The sequence below is a fragment of the Neolamprologus multifasciatus genome, chromosome 19 (assembly GCF_963576455.1).
Source record: "Neolamprologus multifasciatus chromosome 19, fNeoMul1.2, whole genome shotgun sequence".
NCBI classification, from domain to species: domain Eukaryota; kingdom Metazoa; phylum Chordata; class Actinopteri; order Cichliformes; family Cichlidae; genus Neolamprologus; species Neolamprologus multifasciatus.
Window position 1 is genome coordinate 14,739,047 of NC_140457.1, and position 7,884 is coordinate 14,746,930.

Sequence of the window (7,884 nt, forward strand, 5' to 3'; positions counted from 1 at the left end):
ATGTCTTCCCTAGATTCAGTTCACCTGTGTCTCATTCCCCAGCTGTTTCCACTTCCCCTAGCAACCCTTTGCGTCTTTGTGTTTATGTGCGTATATCTGTTGTCCTCGCTGTATAAGCTTTTTGATGCCACTGAAATCGGGTTAATTGGGATCTAAAATTTTAAACTTAAACTTTTGACCAATGTATGGCAAAAAAAAAAAGTTTTTCGGTGGTGGAAGAAAGGTTTCCACACTTCTCTTGTGTTTTTATGACCCGCTGCTGAGTTTTTTGGATTCTATCACTTTGGATTTTTCCATTGACATGGAGATTCAGTGAAGCTGGTCTTGGTCATATAATGGGCCCGAATCTTATTATATAGACATTATGTCTTTATTTTGTGTCATTTAACTTGTGTCTACAACGAGGCTGCACTGGTTCTGATTAATTCTAATAGTGCTTGTTTCAGTGCATTGTACTAATTTCTATTATTAATAAGTCTCCATTTTACTTAATCTAAGTCAAGTAGGAAGGTTTGGGCAGTGCTGTTATTTAATTTCTAATTAATAAGCATTCTGTCCTACAAAAAGCAGATCAATCCAGAAATTAAGAATTTCCACAATATTAAATTGGGAGATTGCTCGTGCCTAGGACCTAAAACAAGAAAAACTAGGCTGAGACAGAACTATCTAATTTTAAAAGCCTCACATTCACTACAATACAATATTACAATACAATATTACCTCTAGTAAGTACTATTTTAAATACAAATGTGGTAACAGAAATTTACATTACAAAATGTTGTAAAATTAAACTCATTCAATTCATGTTTTCCTTTTTTCTTTTCTTTTTTGTTATCATACAATCTTGCGATGCTAGTTCTGAACATGTGTGTAACTACTGCATACAACACTTTTCTGACCTTTTTAAGCAACAGGATTTGTTCAGAGGCCTTGACCAGTTGTAAAGCACAACAACAACAAGGCTGAAGTAGGCAGCCCTCATACAAAAGCTAGACATTTCTAAACATCAAGAAAACTCACATTTCTTTGTAAACAACCTGTCAATCATTTCCATTAAAAATGTTTTGTCATTTTTTTTTTGAACACTTGTTTTGAGACTCCACCAACTGTATGCTTTATTTGACAGTTCCAATCATGTAACATTGCATCTTTCAGCTGTAGATGTGGCAAGGGTGTCTTCCCTGTGTAGTTTTCCCATAGCAATGTAATCTGCGGAGGAAACAGTAGTGCTTTTAATGAGAAGCCACGGTCTGCTCTTCTCCATAACAGCGCTTGTCTGTCTGTAGCACAGTGCAGCAAAGCACAGCACAGCATGCTCCATTGAAATGTGGTCTGTCTATGTGGGATTGCAAGGGCCCCTTTGAAGTACTGAGTTGCGGCTGTTTCCTTTGTGTGTAACAACACTAAAAATCAAACCTAAAACCAAAACACCCATAAGAATACCTAAAAGGGGTACAATATAAAGAGCCGTATGTATATGATGCTTTACACATCTCTCCTTTGTTTCATCCCCTCCCTTCTGCCATGATTATGCATGTCTTCTGTGAAGAGCTGCAGTGCGTCTGGAGAGCCTCCTGAATGGAAACTGTGAGGTACAGAGAGGCACATTAAAATCCTCTAACGTTCTCAAACGAACAACCTAGGGACAAAACATGAATTCCATGTGGTTTCTCTCCTTGTAGTGCTGTAGCTCAGACAACCTCACATTTAGTACTGGCTGCCATCTCAGACAGTGGGTCCAGTGGGATGTGTAGCTATGTGTTTATCAGAGAATGAACTTCCACTTTTAATGTGGCATAACCGCCGCCCCCATTATCTCCTCCCCCATTTTCCTTATTCCTTCCTCCCCCTCCTCCCTCCCACTCCGGTTAGACTGTAGTTGAAGGTGAAGCACCAGAGTTCAGAGAGCAAGAGGAGCAACCGCCGCCTGAATCACACAAAGCTCTGCTCTTTGGGGGCTCAGGGGTTTTGCCCTAGTGTAGATGCTGTGGCACACTTACAGGAGTGACAATGTAGGATGCTTGGAATATAGTTTATATAACTGTGGCCTATATAACATATGTGCTTGACAACTAAAACAGAATAAAAATAAACCTTTTATAATGGGATATGAATATGTGGACATGAATAGAGACCATGGATGCTCTTTTACATGTAATTCAAATATAAACACACAATTATGACCTTATGAAGGGAAGAAATAGTTGAGAATAAAGGACACAAAAAGAGCAGCTAGCATATGCATAAAAGGCATGCTTGTGACTTTGTGCTGTCACCAATTTGGGTTGCACACACGTGTCCACATACTCAGATTAAATTAATACACTTTGTCAGTTAGTGACTCGTATCTTATTTATATAATATGTTTATCATAGTGAAACTAATTCAAGGGTTGCCACAGAGACAAATAGTAAAAGCAAAAGGATATAAAAGATTTTACAACCATAATTCAAATAAAATATATTAACAAAAAAAATAATTGTGGGAAAAATAGCACAATTAAAACAAGTAATATTCCCGTACACATGCATGTATTTTTGAAGGATTTCCCACCTTCCACTCTGAACAATAATGTTATGTATAATTTGTTTTAAACATCATCATGGACAGTATTTAACTGAACTGATTCATATTTTCTGCCAAATACAGGAATAAATAAAGGAAGTCGATAACAAATTGCATTATCAACATTTACTTCAGTGTAGGTGGGCCTGATAATCGCTGAAGCTCTGAGTGAAACTGCTGTGGAGGATATTTAGGAGACAGCATTGTCTGTATATATACGTGTGGTACAGCAGCTCCTCTTGCTTATAGCTTGACTTTTAAAAATGCTGGATTTGATGCACAGTACCCCACATGCCAGGTCACACATCAGTTGCCTGTAGTGTTTTACATTTACTGTCTCTCGGTTTATAAGTTCCCGGATTCAGTGTAAATGTATCTGCTATATAGTGCACTCTATGCCTTCTACACTGTTCTGTGTTATTTATACAATCTCTCAGTGATGTTGCAAAATGATGTAAGCATTTAAAATCTGAATTTACTGCTCAATATTGAGTACTTTTATGACTATCCTTTATACTGCATAGGCAGCAGTGAATGGATGAAAAAGAACAAGATGTGATTTTGAAGTTACTACTTGTATACCGTCACTTTTTAAAGAACTATTGCATAACTCATATCAACTTCATATTGCCAAACTTTTTATTTGAATCAAGGCATAATAATATGTGAATGCACGGTACAAAAATATGTTACGTTTCTACAACTATGACTGTGAGAAAAAAAACCCCAACAAGGGTGCAGTTCAATTCAATTTAAATGGTGCGCTCTAGTGGACACTTTGTATCATTGCTGCATTTATTTTATCAGTTTAACAGACTTGTGTACAATTAGACAAGTCTATTAAATGTGTAAGCTTTTTGTGAACTGACTTTTTACAGCCATTTGTGGATATTTTGGTCATTATAAATTGATCAAGCCAGATTTGTGCCATCTAACAGTAAAATTCAGTTGATTAGATAAGATTAGGTACAAAGATATGTACCTAATCTTATTACATACTGAGAATCCATGGTGTGCATTATCAATGTCAGCCGTCTCTGTCCTGCAGTTGATTTCATTATTGTGTATTTTCAGAATTGTGTAATCTAAACATATATTAATAAACAATCAATTTGTTATCACTATGAGTAGCTATAACAGCTACAAGAACAAAAATGCTGCTTTTGTTAAAAAAAATTTTTTTATAATAGTTAAGTGCTTTGCATATAAATATCCTTAATTAACAATGAATATATGCTATATGTTAGTATCTGCTACCATGCAAATCCACAGTCTCATCAAGCTTGCGTAAGCTGATATAGTGCATTCAAAGTAAGTTATATAATAAAGGTTTGTGATAGAAAGTAAGTTTTGGGGAGAGATCAGTGAATAACAACATCCACAAAGAGAAACACTGTAGTGTTATGTGCCCTATGCGAGACCTCCAGAGTGCTATATATATATATATATATATATATATATATATATATATATATATATATATATATATATATATATATAACACATATATTATAAAAAATGTATAATATTTGTCATGGCTTTGTGTTGTGCTTTCATTATAATTATTATTATAACTTATAAATCACATGCATGTTCTAGGTCTTTGATCTGAATAATGCTACACTATATTCATATTCTTACCATTTTCTTTTAATTTATAATATTAAAAGTAATTCTAAATCAGTTTGGAGTTTTCAGTTTTTGTTAAACTGTTTGTTTATTTATTTATTGTTTCTATGTTTTTTGATTTCTTTATTATAAGATTTTTTTAAATTGTCTTCAATAATCAAAATCCACAGGGCCAACTGTTAGATGAGCACACTGGCAAACCTCCCAGCACAGACTGAGTACTGTAAAAGCTCCAGCTTATCAACACAAAGACCCTCAATGTAGTCTCACCAGTCACTTCAACAGTCACAACCAGGTTGGCCTACCTTTGACATGGTAAGCAACAGTATTCACATATGCTGTGGGGTTTTAACAATGCCCAGTTGGTATGAAGGGGTCCATAATGTGCAAAGAAAATATCACCCACACCATTAGATGACTAGCAGCCTGAACAAGGCAAGAATCATCAATGCTTTCATGTGTTTTACACCAAATTCTGACCCTACCATTTGAATGACGCAGCAGAAATCAACAGTGATTAGATCAGACAATGTTTTTCCAATCTTCTATTGTGAGCCCATGCAAACTGTAGTTTCACATTTCTGTTCTTAGCTGAAAAGAGTGGCACCTGTTGTTGGCTTCTGCTGCTGTAGCCCGTCTGCTTCAAGGTTTGACATGTTGTGGATTCAGAGGAGCTCTTTTGCATACTTCAGCTGAAAGTATAAGTTATTTGGGTTACTGGTGCCATTTTCTCTTTTTCAGACCCTTCTCTGTAAACCCTAGGGAGTGTTATGCGTGAAAATACAAGTAGATCAGCAGCTTGGGAAATACTGAGATCAACCATAACCTAGATTAGCCATACACATTTCATTCAATAGCCATACACATTTCTTCCCCATTCTGATGATGAAGTTTGAACTTGAGCAGGTTGTCTTGATCATTTCAACATGCCTAAATGCACTGAGTTGTTGCCATATGGTTGGCAAATTAGATATTTGCATTAGCAAGCAGTTGAACAGGTGTACTTAAGTATGTCTATGTTAGTTTATTTATCTCTAAACAGACGTCTGGCACCAACAGCCATGCCACATTCAAATTCATTTAAATCACCTTCCCTGTTCTGATGCTTAGTTTGAACTTTGTCTTGACTATGTCTGAATGCCTAAATGTACTGAGCTGTTGCCATTTGTATAGTTAATTAGATATTTGCTTACATAGCTAATCAAGTGGCCATTGATTATGTGTGTTTAATATTTAAACTTTAATATGACAACCTTAATTATAGACACAGGAAAAGGCTGGCATATTAAAGTTTTAAACAAATGCAGAAAATATTGAAAAAAAACTTACCAATCAAATTTTAAAAGCTTTAAAAAAAGAACAAAAAGAATGGCTCAGTGCTAAATCGCCTATCTAGTAGTCTATGTCAGCAAGTCTCGATGCCCCAGGGGTAAACAAAACAGTTAAATGAATCCAAATCTCTCTTTTGATAAACAAATACTTGTCTATTCGAAAGTTGTATTAACTGTGAAGCCAAACTACTGCCACCCAACTGTATTTGCATATTTTCTTGGCAACCACATTTTCCACCAGAACCCAATAGAAATCAGAACAGTTTCTACTAAATATCCTCAAATATGTTACATTTAATTCATCAAAACCTTAGAAAGTAAAAAGAAACATATAAAAAGATGCCATGAAACACTGTTATCCAGTATAACTATTTTTACATGACTAATATTTTAACGAAGGACTTGATCATCTGAACCACATGAACCTTTAAAGATATCAGCATCAAAGTCCAATTAGTATAATGGTAGTTGAAAACAACAACATAGCACATTTGGAAAATTTTAGAGTCAGAGCATTTTCAATAATACTATACAGGCCAGGTCAACTTATCAGATACATCCGCAGTGAAAGCTATCATACAGTGAAAAATAAAATCTCACCAAACATGAAAACTTCACAGGATGACTTTGGGGCTTTTATTTTTACCGAATCATGCTCAATGATTCGGTAAAATCATTGCTTTCACATTCAAATGAACAGATCTGACCAATCAGACCGCTGCATTTGGCAACAGCGGACTTAGCGCAAAACACACTGAATACACAAGGATAGGAAATAGTAAATAGAAAAAATGTTTTACCTCAGACACATAGCTAGAAGCTACTCCGGATCAGTGGGCTCTCTAAAAGTATTTCTCTGCTTCCTCGGATGTGGTGCCATCTCTGCCAACAACAGGGCAAACTGTCCCACTGACATCTTGAAATATGTAGGAAAGCAGTTGTGACCCACGTAACTCCTGGATCCATGAAATTCTCCCTGCTGCTTCCTTCTCTTAAAAATTCATAGCTGGAGCTTTTTTAAGTCACCATGATTCTTATTGCTAAACTGACATGGATCCATAACCCATTGACAACATATTTCAAAAACTGTAAAACCAAAAATATGCTTGATAATAGCTAGCTAGCTAGCTAGCTAGCTAAGATGAGCAGCTGACCAGATAGCTAGCTGAGCAGCTGAAATCCTACATCAATCCATAAAGGGAAAAGGCCAGTTTCCAAATATTTTATATTATTTATTTTTGCATTGGTTACCAGATTTCGCTAACACATTAAATATCCCTGACTCAAAAAATAGACACAAATCCCTGGGAGGGTTGTGTCAGGAAAGGCATCTAGCATAAAACCCGAATACATGGATTAATCTGCCGATGTGCACCCTGTGGGGGATCTGAAATAAGCCATCATGAAATGCAAAATGGTCTAATTATTTTGTGAGAGACTAAATGTCACGTTTGCGACAATGAGCATGCTCTTTTTGTGCTATTTGTAACTTAGTGTATGGTATAATTTATTTGCTAATCTTTGATTTTTGAATGCAACCATTTATGAAGACGTTATGCACAAAGAATTTACTTTTGCTAATCCATTAAATTAGGCAAATCTCACTAAAATAAAGATTCACTTGTCGGCAACCTATGACAATAACTAAAACTAGCAACCTATTATTTTTATTAGTAGCTTCCCCCCCAGCTAAGAAATCCAAGAAATTTATATATATATATATATATATATATATATATATATATATATATATATATATATATATATATATATATATCAACCTATAGTCATCTCTATGATGACTATTAGACTAACTCTATAAAAGGTTGAGTTAAATATAACAAATGACTGTAACAAAATTATACAAACAAGAAATCCTTTGAAAAAACAGATATACCCTCTCCAGAATTCAGAGTTGCCATTGTTTTTACAGTTTAAGAGCATGAACCGCATCCTCGACTATTAAAATATCCTTGAAAGTTCTACTTTAAGCTGGAGGTCCTGAGAGAAAAAAAACAGCCCACTGTTCAAGGTAGCATTAAACCAAATCACGGCTGGAGTTTCCTCTGTGTGTATACACACTGGAGCATTGGTCCTACAATGGAAAATACTCATCCGCATTTGTGATGAGAATATAAATGATGGCACAAAGTGCTGCTTTCCACTTGACCAAGCTTTCTGAAACACCTACAGATTGTATGTTTTACTTCTATGAGACAAGGACCACAGAGTTAAAAGTTAAAAGAGTTAAAAGTGTCCACAGCATCTGAAATCTCATGATAAATACTGATATTGACCTAATTAACTTTAGCAGTGCCTCTATATTTTTCTCGTCCTAGATGTCCCCCAAATCAACTCT

At 35.4% G+C, this 7,884-nt stretch overlaps 1 long non-coding RNA gene across 2 annotated transcripts in view; it reads right to left on the reverse strand.

Annotated features, from left to right (window-relative positions):
• LOC146496218 (uncharacterized) overlaps positions 1 to 7,206 on the reverse strand; it is a 94,441-nt gene extending 87,235 nt beyond the window's left edge. Inside the window, exons 1-2 of one of the 2 annotated variants that reach the window (XR_014871219.1) lie at positions 6,326 to 7,206; positions 4,802 to 4,886 (exon numbers count right to left, since the gene is read on the reverse strand). This is a non-coding gene — a long non-coding RNA (uncharacterized LOC146496218). The remainder of the gene's footprint in view (positions 1 to 4,801; positions 4,887 to 6,325) is intronic. The other variant, XR_014871220.1, reaches the window with a different exon arrangement.
• Between the last annotated feature and the right edge of the window lie 678 nt (positions 7,207 to 7,884).